The sequence below is a fragment of the Brachycentrus maculatus genome, unplaced genomic scaffold (assembly GCF_059751285.1).
Source record: "Brachycentrus maculatus isolate JH-2025_06_01 unplaced genomic scaffold, ASM5975128v1 h1tg000696l, whole genome shotgun sequence".
NCBI lineage: Eukaryota > Metazoa > Arthropoda > Insecta > Trichoptera > Brachycentridae > Brachycentrus > Brachycentrus maculatus.
The window spans coordinates 358,546-379,263 of NW_028281428.1; positions in this window are offsets into that span (position 1 = coordinate 358,546).

Here is a 20,718-nt window from a genome sequence, read left to right on the forward strand (position 1 = left end):
ATAATTTGACCAGATAATTTATTTACAACATTTTGAGTGTGTCCAAATACTTGTTCACAAAATCTGGATTATCTCCAATTACAGGAGTTATAACTCCTGTAATTGGAGATAATCCAGATTTTGTGAACAAGTATTTGGACACACTCAAAATGTTATATACATTTTTATGCAATAACGGTAGATTTCCCTACTATGTTTTTTTCCTAAATTTCGTTGATTTTTTTATGTGAGAAAATTACCCTTATCTTTTAATTGAAACAGTCATAGAGTCAAAAAATATTATGAGCAACAAATTACAAAAAAAAAAATATATATATATATATATATATATATATATATATATTTATATATATATATATTTATATATATATATATATATATATATATATATATATATATATATATATATATATATATATATATATATATATATATATATATATATATATATATATATTTATAATATTTCAAAAGAAAAATCTACCAAATCGGATTCTCAACGGATTTTAATTGTTCGTTTGTTTTCGGGATAAATTTTAAAATAAAATTAATTTAATAATTTCGTATTTATTATTCGGGAAATATTATAAATATATTTATAAAAAATATTAAATTTTAAATATACAAGATAACATAAACGATTATAAATCGGTCCTGTTTTTCAAAGAATTACATCGATATTTTAACATCTTTTAAGAATCATCTTTACATACTTGGGTGAAAGCTTAAAATTTAAAGCTATATTAAAGCTTAGAATTTATATATAAGCTGTAAAATTTAAAGTTTAATTATTGATTGATTATATTGATTTCAAAAATTTTAATTCGACGAATAATAACTTATGGTAATTACATTTTATTTCCACAGAACCTTTTTTATCTTCTTTCTTAAACTGCTGTTCTATCGTATGTGTGTATTTATATTATTAATATACTATCACAAAATAAATTTCGATAAAATGTTTAAATACAAGTTTTGCTACTTGAAGTAATGCGGCGTGAAAATAATTTCAAAGTAAAAGCCTCCTTAAGTACGTTGGGCGTAAGGTCTACACTCGTCACATCCTCGCGCACGTCTTGAACAGATGTTTTCAAATTTCCTAACTTTCAACGACCCCATTTCACTTTCAATATTTTTCCGCACCACTTTCAGTCTATTTTACGGATGAGCGATTTTCATTTCACTCAGAGACCCACCTTTATTAGGTTAAGAAATACATATTGCGTACGTCCAATATTACATTATTCTAACCAACCAATTTTGGAATTAATAAATAATTTTCTCAAGGACCTCACACATTTAGCGGTAACTTGTCTTATGCAAGTTTATACGACTACAGGTTGGCCCTCATGTAGCAATAAATTCCTTTATTTTCAGCTCCATCACTTACGTCATCTGTATCCTTAATATATCATAGTACACAATTCAAAAATTATTTTTATTCTTAGGACTCATACATCATTTCGGTAGCTTGTGCGAATATTTAACCCCAAATACAATAGTCGTTGCTTCTATTTCTCGTTTAATAGTCGTTGCATGACAAATGATGAATCAATAAATTATAAATACATTTTATATTTAAACCTGTAGATAGAAGCAGTCGTAGCTTCCGACACTAGTAACCAAATATAATACTCAAGTTGTAAAAAACAAGTGTTTTCTTTATACTTTAACATTTCGCTTACTCCTTTCAACAACGTCATTTATCAAAAATCGTCAATTTTCAGTTATGCATGTTTTTGAAATTCCCAGAAAATGTACTATATCCCAGCAAAAGCGGCATATTTTAAACTTAATATTTACCTGCTACAGGGCAGAAAGTGTTGTTTTTGTATCTTGAAGAAAAGGTATTGTTTAATTTTTTTTTTATTTACTAAATATTTTCAAATGGAGAAAAAACATTAAGGTTTTATCTAAAAAGATCTGTTGGACAGTGTCAAGTTTAATGAGTGGCTTGATATTTATTTTTAATACATTTCATTATATTCTTAAACTTTAAAAACGATCTCCTGAAAATCTTAATCTTTTGATATATGACGTTGTTGAAAGGGGTAAGCGATATGACAAATCAATAACTTATAAATACATTTTATATTTAAACCTGTAGATAAATATAATACTCAAGGAGTAAAAAACAAATGATTTATTTATAATTTAACATTTGTTACTCACTTAACAATAATGGTAAAATAGGTTCTCGGGACGGTGAAACCAAGTGAGGATAAATAATTATAAAATTAATAAATTGATTATTTGTTTTTTGAATTAAATAAATAATTATATACTTTTGACATTAGCGACATCTACCAGACATCAATTAAGTTTCTTCTAGAATAATACAACAACAACAAAAATCGTCGTGATTGGTTTTTATTATTATTTTATTATGTCCACAAAATAAGCGTAAAAATAATAAAGACAATACAAACGAATAAATGTGCAAATATATAAATAAGCAAACAACTTTATATCGACATTTATATTGGAAATCCATCGTAAGAAAGGCACCGGAATTCATCACAAATGGAAAGTTTAGAGCTGGAAGTTTATATGAGCAGAAGTCAAAACACATAAATTCCCTGATCACGGAATTCTACTGTTGACATAAAACTAAAAGGATACTTCTGGAGATTACTTTTTCTCTTGGAATCACATTATTGCTCGATGTTATGACGTAACAAAATAAAACAAAAGAAATCGATTACGTCGTTGCGATAGAATATCAAGAGATAAAAGTCAACTGCTCGGACGTTACTTCGCAGTAAAAAATAAATATTTTATGCTATGAAAGGAATAACTTTATTTACCTTTTTCCGCATAATTAAAGGAGGAAGGCTCATAAATGTTTCTAAATATGAAAAAACCAATGACTTGTTAAAAACATATTGATAAAATAAAAATAAATTGCGAACATTTATCATACTCACTCTAATATTGATTTCATTTAAAAATATTTAAAAGCTAATCACCTTATTTCTATATTATTTTTTGACATCTCATCAAGATGAAGAAGAATATGGAATTTTGGGCATTTACGGAGCTGACGACATAGGCTGGTTTAAGTGATCACTTTACACAAGTGTAACATTCACCAATTCTACCCATTATTGACAACCACACTACTCAAATTCTCGAAAGTTCAATTTATATGAACCAATTTAGAAACCTTGTTCTTGAATCACTAGAACTTCACTAGAGACATCTATTGGTGAGATGTAAAGAAGCTTTCTACTAAGCAGAAACTCTTATATTAGTATGTGAGGTCCGAATCCTGGATTATAATCACACACATGAGAAACTCCAGAAAATACCAGTTTCATTTTTATTATTTAAGCTTATAATTTGACCAGATAATTTATTTACAACATTTCAAGTGTGTACCTTATTTCTATGTTGACCGCCTCCGTAGTGTAATGATCAGCACGCTCGGCTACCTTCCTAGATGTCCAGGGTTCGATTCCGAGGGAGGGTCAAATAGATATAAGTGATTTTTTACTCTAATATTTATTCAATATTACCCTGGACTGGTACCTGAAGCAAAGGGCTGATCACCTTTCCTTCATGTCTTGACGATCAAAATAACACTGCGTTTATACGATGCAGTGCCCTACGTACCATCGAGGATAAGGGTTTGAAGAAGAAGATAATAGTATGCACCATTGGGTGTGAATGAAGTGTTATAAGAAGAATTTTTAATTAAATTAATGAAAGACTTTGAAAATCAAGAGAAATGTCTACTTACAAGGCTGAAGAGGATCGCTGAAGACCAAGCGGTATGAAGGAAGAAATAAAAAGTTTTGCTGCCAACCGATTCCTAGGATTAAAACAAGGTAGGAGTATGAAAATGCATTTTTGTTCCTCTTCAATAATTATTTAGAAAATAACAAATAGTAAATTACAGTACAAAATTACACTCTTGTGTCCCTGAAACGATGACGTTGGATCACATCATGAACAAAGCATTTTTTAGCAATGGAAATAACTTTTTTCTTTGAAATATTTTATTTGATAAAAGTATGGTGCATCCTAAGAAAAAATATGTGAAATTGACGCGAGCAAAGCATGTGACCAGTAACTGTCAGGGGGGCAGTAACTTAATCTTTTTTCTAATTTCAGATTTTTAATTTACTTAATTTTTTTAAATGTGTTTTAAACTCGAAGCTCGCTCTTTCGTATTTAATTATTGAATTTGAATAAATATATATTTTAACAAACTTATACTATATACGCGTTCTGATGCTTAAAAAAAGAAATAATAAAACGTTTATGAGATGAGATGAAGATTTTACGAGTAATGAAAAAATAATGAATGAAAACTTTTTTTCAAAAATGATTAACTAAAAAATAATTCGAGCTATAGGAATGAATGTTTCCGTGAATTATATAAAGCAATTTAACATTTTTCTGTTGGCTTTGAAAAATATTTTCCATTTTGTGAGATGAATCTCGTTAGGGATCCTGACACATCTATCTGTCAGGGATCTAATAATTCTCATCTCAAGTGAACGCTTTGTGCCTTGCTTACTATGGAGCCAACGGGATTAAATGGAAAAATATTTTCTTACTACACAAATGTCGCACAAAATTAATTATTTCTGTCGGCAGTCAGTCACGTGGGACAGGCGACATGTCGTGATTTTCCCGCCCTTTTTAACTTGAGATATTAAAAAATCGCAACAACATGAAGGAAGGGCTCTCTTTGTCGGGTAAGCCCTTGCACAGACGCCGAACAATGCCGAGTTTCTTCCATACACGCCCTACGCAGGACCGCAATCAGAACAAAAGGCATCTCAACACAATTCAAAAATCATATTCGCAACATTTTTAGTGTGGCCAAATCCTTGTCCATAAAATTTGGTTTCTGCACTTAAAATTAATTATATTGACATCTCAACAAATGTACTCAACTACCAATATATATATATATATATATATATATATATATATATATATATATATATATATATATATATATATATATATATATATATATATATATATATATATATATATATATATATATATATATATATATATATTATATATATATATATATATATATATATATATATATATATATATATATATATATATATATATATATATATATATATATATATATATATATATATATATATATATATATATATTTATATATATATATATATATATATATATATGTATATATATATATATATATATATATGTATATATACATACATATATATATATATATATATATATATATATATATATATATATATATATATATATATATATATATATATATATATATATATATATATATATATATATATATTATATATATATATATATATATATATATATATATATATATATATATATATATATATATATATATATATATTTATATATATATATATATATATATATATATATATATATATATATATATATATATATATATATATATATAATATTTATTGATTCGGCATTAACTTTGTGGAATGACATGATTATTTTATTAAAATTAAACACTTGAATATACCACTTTAATTAGTTTTATTTATATATACGACTAGTTTCGAAAACGACAGATGTTTTCATCTTCTGGTACAAATTAAAATAACTAACGTCTATAGTTTATTATATTTACAGTTAATACTTTGGTACATATAAATAAAACTCATTGAAGTGGTATATTCAAGTGTTTAATTTTAATAAAATACCGATATATACTAGTATACGAAGGAATTTTCGTAGCAGTACTAAGCGAAACAAGGAAAAGTAAATATTCCAACCTTTATGTTTAAGAAATATTTTATTTTTAAATAGGAGTTACGGTCTTTTGTTAGAAAGAAGGAATTAAGAAAATGTGTTTTAAATTCCACGATACCACAATGGGACAGCCCAAATTTCTTCTTCCTATTGACTCTATCCCAACTTCTCGTCGTAGACAACTGGGGTTAGCTCTCCACATCTTCGGGCTGTAGATCCTTCTGTAACGGGCAAGTCACCTAGACCATGCGCTAGAATTATATTCTCTTTTTGCAGCATCCATGAATTATTTGGTCCTCCTTTAGATGTCTTTCGAGAAAGATCCATGGCGATGGCCTGGTTCACAATATGATCAAGTTTTTTGCATCCTACATAGATAATTTTACATTATAATTTTAATAAATAAATAGTTTTGGTAGATGCATGGAAAAATAATATTGCCCATTTTGATCACTTCGACATTATTGAAAAGTCCTCGCCGTAATTTCCCAAGCCTCCTCTGTATCTTCCAGCGAAGGGATGTACCGTCCGCCCAGCCGCCCCCTCCCCTGCCCTCTCCCCTGCAGCCATAGAGCCTCCCTAGCAGACGTGACAATAGGCAGTACTCAGCTTACTACAGTAAATTAGAGGCAGACTGACAACGAGCGTGCTTTCTGAATTTGGAAGATCAGGTGCACTTATGTCAATCGAAATCAGTTCCGGAATGTTCCCGGTTAGGGAACGATACTGGCACGTGCGCCTTCACACAATGTACCCAAACGGATTTCTAGCTTTGAGCTTTTGTAAATTTTCCTAACACTGACATCTTAAAGTACCTATCGAATATACACTTGCCTGATCAAATTCAATATTTGATTTCTTCCGAATAATTAACTAAGGGATTTACCCATCCTAAGATTTAACAATAAATATGGAAGTGAAACACTGCAATTTATAGTTCCTTCTATTTTTTATTTGTTAGAGGCGGAGGTAAGAGGGGAACCGTAATACGAGCAAAAGCAAAATCACGGAATGAGTTAGCGATCAAGAGCTCATATATCAAGAGTATTTTATTTCCTTCTTCTTGTGTATATCATATATATACTCCTATACCAACGACACAGATTGTTAATATTAGCCCTAATAATGGAACCTGACATTAATATGGGCATAGTAAAATAATTGTAACCGATAAGGTAGAAGAAAGACGTGGAAGAGTCCAAACAGATGTAGCGAAGAGCACAAAAGTCCAAGAGGACTTTCACAAGGTTTCTATGACATTACCAGGCCATCCGAGAAAGGAAGCCCTGGGAATGTAATAAAATAGCTTAAGATTATGTAAGACCATCCAAAGGGTATATGAGAACCAAAAGGGCTACAATAAATCCTCAGTGAGGAGAATAGGACCAGAGGCGAGTAATAGAAGATTATTTTAAATATTTTTTTGTTAAAACAATCAGATTTATTGTGTCCTTTCTATTCTAACACCATATCTGATCAATACTTCGTTAACTTGGTTTCCATTGAAATTGAAGCAAGAGGATCAGTCTTGCACTTCAGTTCCTTGGATTTAGGAGTGGATACAGGATGTAAATGAAGAAGCTCGTGGTTATTTTATTTTATTATATGGAAATTGGAATAAATGAGGAATAGTATGAAGTAAAAAAGAACAGAAGAAACTGATATAACACAAGTAGCTGTACCCGTATTCTTACAAGTTTTTTTTTATTATTATCATATGTTAGACACTTTTGATGTGTTTATAAGTGACATCTTTAAGTTTTATTTTATCTTTAATTTGTTTCTCTCCTATTTAAAGAAATAAAATATATTAACTCCAGCATCTAATGCAAGGTCCTAATGGTGTAACGAGCAACTAATTTGTTTTGTATAGTTGCGCAAGGGAAAGTGACACGTAACTTTTGACATACCTCTAGATATTTGCATAGTCACGGGAGGTCAAGAGGGTAGGTATTGGTATTTAGTGTACACTTAGGGGAGTGTTATAATGCTGACTACGGTTAACCCTCTTTACGTATCGCAATGACTCATGACGTCAATTTAACGCGTTTAGCTGACAACGCTATTTATTATACTTCTGTTTGAATATTAAACTATTTTTAATACAATGAGAATAAATATGTATGATAATAGGCATTATTTTTATAAAATATTTGTTTTAGGCTTACTGTATAGTTTATATCAGAATACAAATAAAGAATATCTGGGGCAGACTTTTGCAACGGTTCTTCGGTGGATGTAGCTTGTGCAGTGCACATCGCGCGTCGCGTTGGCGTTGTGCTCAGAGCGCCCCGAGGCCTGCACTAATTACGCGGCGTCCCAGGAGCTGGCAACTGCTTCATACTTCATATGTCTGAGTGACGTATGAATATTCATGAGTGTCCACCCTAAACCGACCCCCTCCCATTCCGTCCCGTTCTCGACTTGGTAGGACTCATCCCCACGCATCCGCTGCGGATAGAAAAACGCGTTTTTAGGAATCAACATTATTTTGGATTAGGGTTGCCAATGCAGTGATTCAATTCAATTCAATTTATTCTATAATTAATATATATATATATATATATATACATTACAAACAAACATTTGGGGCGTAAACATTAAAAAAAAAAAAACAAATTAAAAAGTAAGCAAAAAGACTCTTGATAAATGTGTAGAAGAATCCCGCTTCGGAAAACTCCTTCGGGCGTATGGAACAGATCAATATCCAATGTGATATTGTTCAACATAGCGGTAGCTCTTCCTACAGGCATAACCATCGGCAGGTTGGTCCTGTATATAGAAATGTGAAACAATCTATGCCGACGGTGTCTTAGGTAACTATCGGGAACATACAGACCAATGCTCCGGATAATTTCAGGATTATCGATCATATCGCGCTACAATCGAAGAAAATGCGTAATCAAATTCACATTCCTTCTAGTCTCTAAACTATTGTAGCCAAGCATACCCTGGAGAAACTCGGTCGGGTAGAGCCAAGGATAAAAGCCGTAGTCTCTCATGTAGAGATCCCTCAGAAACTTATTTTGGACTTTCTCTACCATAAGACAGTAGGTACTTAAATCATCGAGCCACTCTCGAGTCTACTTCGCACCAAGGAGTTATAAAGAGTTCTCAGCACGCGGGTATTTTCGAAAACCCTGGCAGTACGCAGAACAAATATACAAACAAATATGATATCCCGACGACCCTGAAAATGTCAAAATATTCGAAAAAAATTGACTTCCTGAAGGTTTCAAAGAATCTGAAAATAGAGAACCGTGAATTCTCCACAACTTCAAAACGCCATGAAGCAATTGTAATATGTACTAGTACATTTGCAATTATGCAAAAAAAATAGCCATCACGTAGTTTCTCCGTAGGGGTAGGAAGAGAGAATAGAACGACACACCAATCTGTCTTTGCAAACAATCTTTGCCTCTTTCATATTCGTATATCTTCTCATCACACCCGCCAATTATTCCGACTCCTGACATGGCCACTTCAATGAAGTAGCACTTACATAGTCAGTGCTATATGTATAGGTAACATAGTTCGTGATTAAAACATATTTACACCATTTTAAATGAATTTTTATTATTATTTCGTGTGTTTTCTTTGACAGCGTCATTACGTTGTCGTCACACAAACTTGTCTGGAGTAAAATGTTGTGGTTGAAAGGGTTTAGTGTTTAAATACAACCATAGATGGCAGTATAAGTGCTATAGTAAAAATAAATGTCACCGGACATTAATTATTAGTTATTATAAGTATACTCATTCGAGGAAAGTTTTGTTTGGACTCTCAGTCAGGTTAAATAAAAAAATAATGTTTATAAAATAATTTGGAACGCATCTCACATACATTTTGTGAATGTTTCTAGTAAAAAAAAATCATTTCAACCATAGATGTCGCCGAAGAAATAGCACCTAGAAGACGATTTCAACTGAAGCATAAATAAATCGAAATTGAAGAAGTGTGGTTGTGAATCTTTGGTAGAATGGTGAATGTTTCAATTATATTAACTGATCACTTAAACCAGCCTATGACAGTAGTAAACCCTGTAGTCCAGACTTCTATATTCTTCTTCATCTATATGGAGATATAAATATTAAATTATGTACTTTACATTTACGTTCGTTTTGTACTGACATTTTTTGGTGGAACTGCATTTTATATAATCCACATACCATATTTAGTTTTTTACATGTTTTTATTTATTTGACCAGTTGCAGGGTTTTGTCATTACCGACATCACTGGTCTAATGATGTTAGTATCGAAGAAACTCAATCACTGTTTGTGTAAAATAAATGTAAATATTATCATATGTTTGTTGTTATATTATATTGTACCTAATATACTTTTTCATTTTTGATTTACAATTTAACTGGACCTTTTTATACAGTATATTGCGATATCATTGAGACGTGATGATGACAAAAACCTAATCTAAATCCCCCTACGTCCTCTGCTTCCTTCTTGCTGTCCTCGTCCAAGGGAAAAGCTGTTACTGCAGTGAAAGAAAAAAAATTGAACGCTTTTCTTTCCATTAATTCTGCTCCACGAAAAACGCCACAGAATTAAATAATGCACACAGCCATTAACGCACGAGCAAAAATAATACCACGGCCTTATTCTGACCCACCTCCTTAAACGTCTAGTGAGATACAAAGTATCCTGATAAAAAATTAATCTATTTACAAATGAAATCTTTTAAAACATGCAAAACCATTAGGTCTGAAATTTGGGAAAAAAATACATTTGACATGATCAAAATATTTTGATAGTGTCAACCAACATCTTTGTTCAGTATTTTGGGTTTGTCTCCACACTGGAGTTATGTATTGTACATATATTGATAATCTTATCATAGACGAAGAACAGTAAGGATGCATGGAGAATTTATGAGGATAAATTTATAAAGGTAAATAATAATACAAAAATATAAACCTACTAAGCTCTATAGATAATACTAAAAGGTAGCATATGAAAGAAGATGTCAATTGAATCGGGCATGATGATAGTGGTAGAAGTAGTATGAATAATGCCATTTGTTTCTGTGCAGGAGGACAAATAATATCAAAATATGAGTACATATTTTTTCAATTGAAATTAATTATTGATTTATTTGTAAATATTTTTTCATTCATTTATGGAAATTCACATTTGAAAATGAATTAATTAATCCTTGTTTTTGTTTTTTTAGTTCTATAAGTGATTGAAAACAAGATAAAAGGTTTCGAACCAATAATTGTTATTTTTGCGTGTTTTTTGTTTTTTTTTTGTTTGCGATAGGTCTTAACCGGTCTGGTTTCAAATACTTCATTTAATGTATTTTACCGAATGTCCGGACTACGTTAGGTATGTACATATTGTAGTCGTACAGGAGAAAGTGATCAACTAACAAAACGTAAAATGTTCAGGAGGGCCATTTCAGTCATTTTTCCTTGGCAAGAAAATAAACATCAATGCGGTTAGTCATTTTTAATAAGTCAATATATTATAAGTTCAAAATCGCTTTGGGATTTTTTTCAAGGCAATATTAAGCTAGTAAAATATCAAATAGTCAATGATCACGTTTTTGTAAAAAATGCACTTCGTCACTTTCTCCTGTATGACTACGATATATTTGATAGACTGCAATAGACACAGATTTAATAGTTTTAAGGATACAATTATTAATTATATGTTTATTGGATAAACAAAGTAGTAGATCTGAAAAGCAATATTAGGTACGAATTTATCATTCATAACGTTAACTTTTTTTAAACTGCTTTTATCTGCCCTTTTCATCGTCATTCTCTTAACGCTGCATTCAGAATATACCAGGAGGGCAACCTCATCACGTGTTACCTCCTCTCTTCCTCTCCTCTCCCTCCTTATCTGGGGTAAACTGCGGTCATGGACCACCTTGCACAAACACGACTGTGTATTTATAAGCTTGAATTAAAACAAGATAATTAAAAGATAACAAAATGCTTACGTGAAACAACATTTTTCAAAATTCATATTTACAAAGATTAGCAGAGCATTTTATGTATTTTTCCTATGATATCTATTTTTACTTGATATTTTTTTGCTTTTTTCATGTTCTTTTGACAGCAATAGAATTGCCAAAACAAAAATGATGTTTTTGTGAATCACAAATGTTTTTTTTATTGTAATATTATAGCAATAACGTGTTACCTAGCAGGACTGTTACCCTAAGGGCAGGACTTATCCACGTCCTTTTATTTGATGGACGTTTAAGATAAAACTTTGTCGATTCAACACAAGGTAAATATGAATAGTAATTTTTGATACACATCATAATACTGTTTATTTGGTGAGACATTATTCACATACTTCATTTGAGACTCCAAATAAATGTATTGTAACATTTACATTTTTACATTCACAAACTACATACATATGCAAAAACAAACAAATAACGAACTTTTGATGAAACCTAACCAGACAATAAATGTACAAACATTTTTTATATTTAAAAACAGGCTCTTTTGGGAAAGGTAGAGAGCTCAATAATAAAATAGTAAACAAATATTTTAAACAATATTAATATTAACAACTAAACTCAAGTAATATTACAAAATCCAATGAAACGTTGTTGAACTTTTTCGAATTTCCACGGCTAAATTGATTAAAATAATGAAAGTAAAAAGTTTTTCAATAAACAGCATTCCCGGTACAAAAAAAATACCTTCATTTAGGCACGACTGCACGAAGAACAAAAAGTCATCTCATTTGTTAAAAATCACCCCTGCAAATTCCGAAAGCCCGAAAGAAAACTAAAAATGACACGAAATCCAACCCCTTTCTTGAAATGCAAACTCACTTGTCATTAACCCCCGGAAGGTCGCAACGGGGTGTGGAGGACCCCGGAGCGCAGGAGCCGGGTATGCAGGACCACCCTGTTGTGATTTGAATACACTTAATCATAATCAATTTGTTATCTGCACTGAGCGGCGTCGCACTGAGTCCAATTTCGTGTTTTTTCAAAACTTGTCATTTAGAGTTTGTAAGGGAATAGGGAGATCGCACAGTGGGGTGGCTTTCTCCGACTTATTGGATAAGCTGTTTTAATTTGTCAAGTACAGTTGCATTGTAAGGAGTTTAAGGTTTATAAAATCTTCACTTTGAACTTTTGAAAAACTGAATTAAATGAATCTCATAACTTACAAAATAAACTGTTTTACAATCACTATTTATCTGTTTGAAAATTAATTAAAATTTTCACCGGTTTCGAATCAAATAGCTTCTTCTTTAAAACTATTGCTACCATCACGCCGTTTCTCCGAAAGGGTGGGTAGAGAGGGTGGAATACAACAGTCTTCTGTTCTAACATACACTCCTCGCTTCCTTCACATCCATACATCAAGTCACACAAGCCGATTACTCTTTTTTATAGCTTATTTAACAACCTTCATTTTTTTAAATACAAATATGCATTAATATAAAAATCTTAGTTTAAAAACTCAACACTTGTAAACTTTTTATTTGTAAAACACTTTTGAATTTAGTAATGTTAAAACTACTAGTTTAAAGAACTAAATATGTTCTCATCAACATGTTACAAAATTAATTCACCTGTTTATGAGAACATCAGTTGTTCTCGAAGCTAGTCGTGTTTACAATCATATACTCAAAAAAGTGGGTACTAAAAGTGTTAAGACAATATTAAATTTAGATTATTTAGTGTCGTGTCTTGATGCCACTCAGTGTGCGTTTTTTCAATTATTACCAAATGAATATAATAAATATTTGTTTAAACATTACAGTACAAAAACTAATTAAATTTAATATGATACATTTTTTTAAAACTTCACCATCAAGTTAGTTTATCTAAGTAGGCAAAAAATAAACGCGAAATAAGTGAATTTTCTTTTAAATAAAGAATAAAAGAGATGTAATGTGAGAAACAGAAAAAGAGCATCTCAAAATAAATATTTTTCAAATACGAAATTTGCATGAAAAATATTCTGTTTATCCAATATTTACACTATCATTGATGAGTGCTTCAATTGGTAATACTGGTATTAATGTTTTGTGATAACTTAAATATGGGATTTTGGTCCGTGATTCGATATTTTCGAGAAAACGAGAAAAAACGAAAATAATCACAAAACCATTATTTACGTAACAATAAACATTATTTATGTAGTAAAAATACATGTCGATTTTTTTTGGCGCTCTCTTTAAAAATATATCATCTAGATTATTTTTCATCAACTGAGATTACATTTTTTATCTACACAATATGCAGAATAATTTATGTAAAGCTGCATTCTGATACCTTCGTTGCTGCCGTAAAAACATTGCACTAGATTGCGTTTTAAATCTGAAAAATATTCCATGTGCAAGACGTCACATAATAAGTGGAATTGCGTGATGAAAGTTACTGTAGGTGGCAATACTAAGGGCTACTAGTAAGGAGAATGAAAAAAACACAAAATATGCAGTGTATGCACAACGATATATGTAAGTATGATAGAAATATGTAAATAGATGTTAGTCTCCTGTAATTGGTACTATTATTATCATTCTTATGTGTCGTCATTTATCAGCATTTTGTTCAGAATAACATTCTGTTATCCCCGCCAATCAAAATATTTTAATCAAAAACGCATCTTGACTTTAATCAATCATATTAGCTCATGTAAGGCGTAAGATATGATATAATTTTTTAATTTAAGTTTTGATTGGTAAATAGCGTTAAGTGGTTTTTACCAAGAACTTTAATTCAAAATGGATGGTTATATATATTTTCTTAATTAAAGTTTTACTTTGTAAATACCACTATTTCTTGAATTTTCTACTGTGACACGTGTTTTGATGTCACAGTAGATTTTAAGAAATAGTGGTATTTACTATGTAAAACTTTAATAAAAAATGGATAGATTTTACCACAAAGTGACTGCCGAATCAATTAATGGATAGATATTATTACAAAGTGATCAATAAACGAAATTATAATAATCATTAAAATAGTTGGAGGATGCGTTCAATCTCATTTCTTTAAAAAAGCTTCGTATTTTATTAGAAATTTATTTTTAAATTCTAGTTTTAGACAGTTAAATAGATAGTAATAATTTAGTTACATTATTACTCTATAGATGTACATATGTAGATTAAAAATAAATATTTACATAGCCTTGCCAAAACACTTCAAGTGGTCCTTATTAGGTTATTATTTTTTTCTAGTTTGTTGTTAATTCTTAACTATGCTATGTTCGTAATTTACTTATCATTCGTAAAATAATAATGTTAATTTATAATATATTTTTAAGAAAAAATATCCGCTTACTTGTATCCCAACAAATAAGGGAGGAGAGAACTGATTTATCACTCGTACGCAGAAGAAGTTTCGAGGTAGAACTACGAGAACCCCTCATCTTGAGGAAATGAAATCCCACGCGCCGACCAGCGGGTGTCGCACTCCCCAGTCAACGTCAACTGACAGATTACACCATATAAATTCAACAAGTCAACTGCCAGCCAACGGTTAAACTTTAAACAAACCGGCTTGGATTATTATCCAGTTGGATTTAAAACCAAGTCGTTGAATTTTAAGTTAACTTAAACGGGAGTTTTTACTGTTGAAATTGTTATGTGTAATTTATGGTTCAACGTTAAGCGTATTGTATATTTAGAATGCGACATATTAACTGCGGGAGACGCAGCGCAAGTAGAATTTGAGTGAAATTTTATATATTAAGTTGCACTTTAGAAAGGGGAAATTGACACGTCAATTTAACTGTCAGAAAAATATATCTGCAACAGTTTACAGAGCTCTGGATTGTTGATTGAAACGTTTTACTGCGTGTGAGCAAATACAATCAAGTGTATATTCCCTTCGTTTTCGCCCAGAAACTTTTTAAGATTTTTCAAGATTTTTAGCCACAACAGGGTTCGATTATCACTCGATTTTAGAGTACCTATCGTAGAACGGGGCTACTTGAACTTTGATGTGTTACTTGAGCCCAGTACAAAAAAAAAATTTAGATCCGTATTTCGACATGCCCTACGTAAAGTGCTCTAACTACACTTTTGACAATTTGCTTTTCAAGTTTACTGCTTCAAGTAAACTTGAAACGATTGCCAGTATCAAACTCATCATCTTGTTATTTACAGCTAATTTTAAATACATTAAAAAATATATATGAACGCTGCTGGAATACGCTCCCTCAGACGAATGTGTGGAAAAATCATTGTATGACAGAATTAAAAACGAAGATATAAGAAAGGAATGTAAGGCTGAACAAGGAAAATTGAAAATATCAGGAAGAGTTCTTTTAGGTGGTATAGACATGTAGAGCGAATGGATGACGAGAGAATGACTAAGAAAATATATATGGCGAATGTGAGCGGGAGAACAGAACGAGGACGGCCGAAAAAATTTTGCACGATCAGATCAATCAAAATCTAAAATACGGTGGTGTCAAAAGTCTGCGTAATCAGAGGGCATGTATAACTAGATGTTTGAATGTCAAGGAATCGAGGAATGTATGTCAAGACAGAAGATTCTGGCGCTGCAACCTCTCTGCCTACCCCTGCGAGGAAACGGTAGTATGTTATGTTTTTCATCCTGAGCCTCTTCCCTAACTTTATCTGCATCCATTCAATGCATTCCACTCCTTTATCCAATAATCTGGACCCCAGAACCGAAAACTTTATAAAACCACTTAACTAGCTTATGACAGGGCTTATGACCTGTCATAGGCTGGTTAAGTGATCACTTTAAACACGTGCAGCATTCACCATTCTACCCATGATTGACAACCACAATACGTCATTAATCTCATTACACTGTAGGTACGTGTGTGTTTACTAGAGCCATCTATGGTTAGAATGAATAACCTTTTATTTGGATGTATGCAAGATCCTAACCGGATTAATTTACATACTGGGAAATGCCTGAAAACATTATTTAAAACTTTTAATGCAGTTTATAAATTGACCAGATTATTATTTTTTTTCACAATAATTTGAGCATGTATGTTTTCCCCAGCTTAGTGACGTATATTTTCACAATATTTTGAGCATGTATGTTTTCCCCAGCTTAGTGACGTATATTTTCACAATATTTTGAGCATGTATGTTTTCCCCAGCTTAGTGACGTATATTTTCACAATATTTTGAGCATGTATGTTTTCCCCAGCTTAGTGACGTATATTTTCACAATATTTTGAGCATGTATGTTTTCCCCAGCTTAGTGACGTATATTTTCACAATATTTTGAGCATGTATGTTTTCCCCAGCTTAGTGACGTATATTTTCACAATATTTTGAGCATGTATGTTTTCCCCAGCTTAGTGACGTATATTTTCACAATATTTTGAGCATGTATGTTTTCCCCAGCTTAGTGACGTATATTTTCACAATATTTTGAGCATGTATGTTTTCCCCAGCTTAGTGACGTATATTTTCACAATATTTTGAGCATGTATGTTTTCCCCAGCTTAGTGACGTATATTTTCACAATATTTTGAGCATGTATGTTTTCCCCAGCTTAGTGACGTATATTTTCACAATATTTTGAGCATGTATGTTTTCCCCAGCTTAGTGACGTATATTTTCACAATATTTTGAGCATGTATGTTTTCCCCAGCTTAGTGACGTATATTTTTCAGACTTAAAACAAAAATCGTTTAGATGAAGTAAGTTCATGAAAAATGACGAAAATCTGCATCATAAAGTATGAATAAAAATCGTGCTTTAATTCCATAAGTCAGTTCTTTCCTTTGATCCCTCATTAAAACTAGGTTTTAATTTGATCTTCCTTATTTTTTTCTTCAATTTCTTCTCTAGAGTTCTCTACTCTTTATGCCAAACGATTCGCTTTGTTAAAACCTAAATTGATACTTCACTCCCTACTGAAGTAAGGCTTTAGAGTTATATAGGCACCTTCATACCTCCCTTGCATAATTTAGGACCAGGACTAACTTGTCTTTGACCATACAGAGTTTGTGGTAATTTTTTATATGGCTTACTTTTCTCTTAATTTTATTAAAGCTTCATTACGTTCAATTATTGACTTGCTATCTATCCATTTTTAATTTAAATCTAACTCGAAAATATGCAATTTTGCCTTAATGGTGCAGCATTATTAAATTTTCAACGTTCTATAATCTGGCAAAATACACTAAGTAGTTTGAAATGTCATATTTATGTGGTTTTGGAAGTAATTTCAACCTTAAGCTTAATACATATTCAGGCTAAAAGCTTTAAATACTAAGGTTTATTCAAACAGAGATTTTAGAGTTAACGTTTTTTGCCAGTATACCCACAATATAACTTCGGGATATATTATTCGCCGAATCAAATTTGTGATTTCGCAATTACGATAACTGATTTGATATTAGTTATTGCGACATTAATATGAGCATGATAATCGTTTTATAAGCCCTACTTAGTTGGTAATTGCGACTGCAAATTATTTACTCTAGTAAATCTATGCACTAAGGTCTGCCAAAGTGCGCCCCATGTGCCAACAGCATACAGTTCCTACATAAACCCTTCCATGGGATAATATGTAAAACAATGTAAAACCTCATGTTCCGAAATAGCATTATCTACAAAAGGAACAATACAAAAAAGGGACTCGGAACATAATAGACGTTTAAGCTTTATTACTAATAAACGAACCTTTTATCCATATCCCGTTCTTTTTACACATTTGACGTAAGCTCCATTTAAAATTATTATAAAGGACGAATAACATTAGAATTCATATTGCTATAAAGATAAAGAAGAACATGCATTAGCGTTACGGCGTTACCGTAAATAGGCCCCTCGTAATACGTTTCTGCCCTCACGTGCCGTTAAAGGAAAGTCTTCCGCAATTACTGAAGGTTTAACGGGCCCGAATAGCCGAGGAACGTAATTGTGAAAGATTTAACGGTGGAAATATTGCATGTTTATGTTTGCCGAATGTCGACTGGAACCTTGTCTACTAAGGTAATGCAGCAACTGGGAGTAGCTGTTTGATACACAAAACTTTATATCACAATTTAACGCCTGAAATTTTTATTTAGTTTAATTTGTTTTTTAATTCAAACGATAATGGTATGCATTATGGATATCAAATATAAATACACAAGTGCAAATTAAATATACAAGTGCAGGTGCCGTGGTGTAGTTGGGTAGACGCTCGACTGCGAAACTGGCGTCGCGGGTTCGATTCCCGCCAATTGCAAAATATATTCAAGCAAAAAACATTTTCACTTGGTCTGGGTGTTTGTGATGTATTTTTCACATTTACCTTACCTATCTTTACTACCCTACCTGCAGATAAGCCTTTCAAAGTAGAAGCTTTGCGAGTAGAAGCTTTGCCTTTAAAAACAAAAAACAATATAAAAAAAAACTAAAAAGGAAAAATATGACAAAGAAGTTTGCAAAGTAAAGATAATGAACGAGTATAATCCAATTTATTTAATAAATTTCATTTCCTTATTATTTATTCACAATATTTTGACACTGTACCAATATTTATTTTGCTAAATGCTGTAATTAACTGATTTGGCAGTCGATCTGCGGTAATACCTATTTATTTCTAATTTAATATTTCTTAAAATCTATTGTTACACAAGTTTCGATTCATCCCTCATCATTTTCAAACACCGTCTATGAAAATGATGCGGAATGCATCGAAACACGTGTCACAATAGATTTAAAGAAATAGTGGTATTAACCGAGTAATTCTCTTACGTAAATTATTTTTTAAAAACTCCCACTGCAACAAGATAGTAAGGAAACTAATTTTATTTACTAATCTCATTAAAATGGTGAAGTTGTTATATTTTTTGTTCTTTTATTCTGTTATTATGATTTAAAATTTATATTTAAGTAGGTACAAAATACATACTGAGTAAAATATATAAAATTTAATTGAACTCTCTACACCATATAACTTATACCATCTTCTTCTTTGTCAGCTGTCTCTTTACTGCTGGATGTAGGCCTTTTTATTTTAACAGACCTCTCTCACTTGGCCTTTTTCAAACATAAATGCCCAAAACCTTCAAAATAACAAAACACAGTAAACCATGAACTCGACTTTTCCAAATTTTCTCTCGGAAAAATTATGTTATTTTTAGCTTTACAGACAAAGAAATATCGAAATGCATATATACGAGTATACATATACATATATATCTGTGGTAACGTCTTCGTCGGTACATCTTTTAGCACTTTGAAACCTTCAAAGCCTCTCGTCATTCATTACCTTAGAAGGGAACGTCGATATTACCACCCTTCGATTCAATCAACCCTTATTTCTTCCCATCCTCGCCCCTCCCCTCCGAAGCGCCGCGTTATCTATGGTCCAAATGTACCAATATGTCCCCCAGAACTGACGTGACAAATGCCAGAACCTTACAGGTGAACAGAACTTTGCCCATTGAGGCTTTGATATTGGGGTTAAAAGCCTTTCTGTGTACGTGTAAGGAAACGGTGTCACAAAATTGAAGCAGTAAAAAAACAATAGTTTTGATGAATCACAGGAAACAAATAGAATCTTATATTTTGTATATTACAAGCATTGTTAACTTTGTAGTATGGTAATATAACATTAAGTCAACATGATGGAATGATTATTCTGGAACCGGTAGTCACGAATTAGTGTTGATTAAAGTGCTATTACATAAAGTGTGAATCCCAGTTTAGTTTTGCAGGAAATCAAATTCAAAATTAACTTTCACCAAAGTAGTGTAATTTTAAACAATTAGTTGCATTTTATATATTGGAAAGTTTTCCTTTAATATGCAAATCATGTACAAGTGTGTGAAAAAAAAGTGTGGGCCACCACATTTCCATATAATTATTTTTTTAAATAAAAACACTTTCATTGTGATACCATAATGTGCAAAAATATAGTATATAGATTCATATCAGATATATATAGATTCGTCTATTAAAAAATTTAAACTTTAATTTCAACGATCGTTCATGTTTGTATTGCTTATTATACCGTTGTGTGT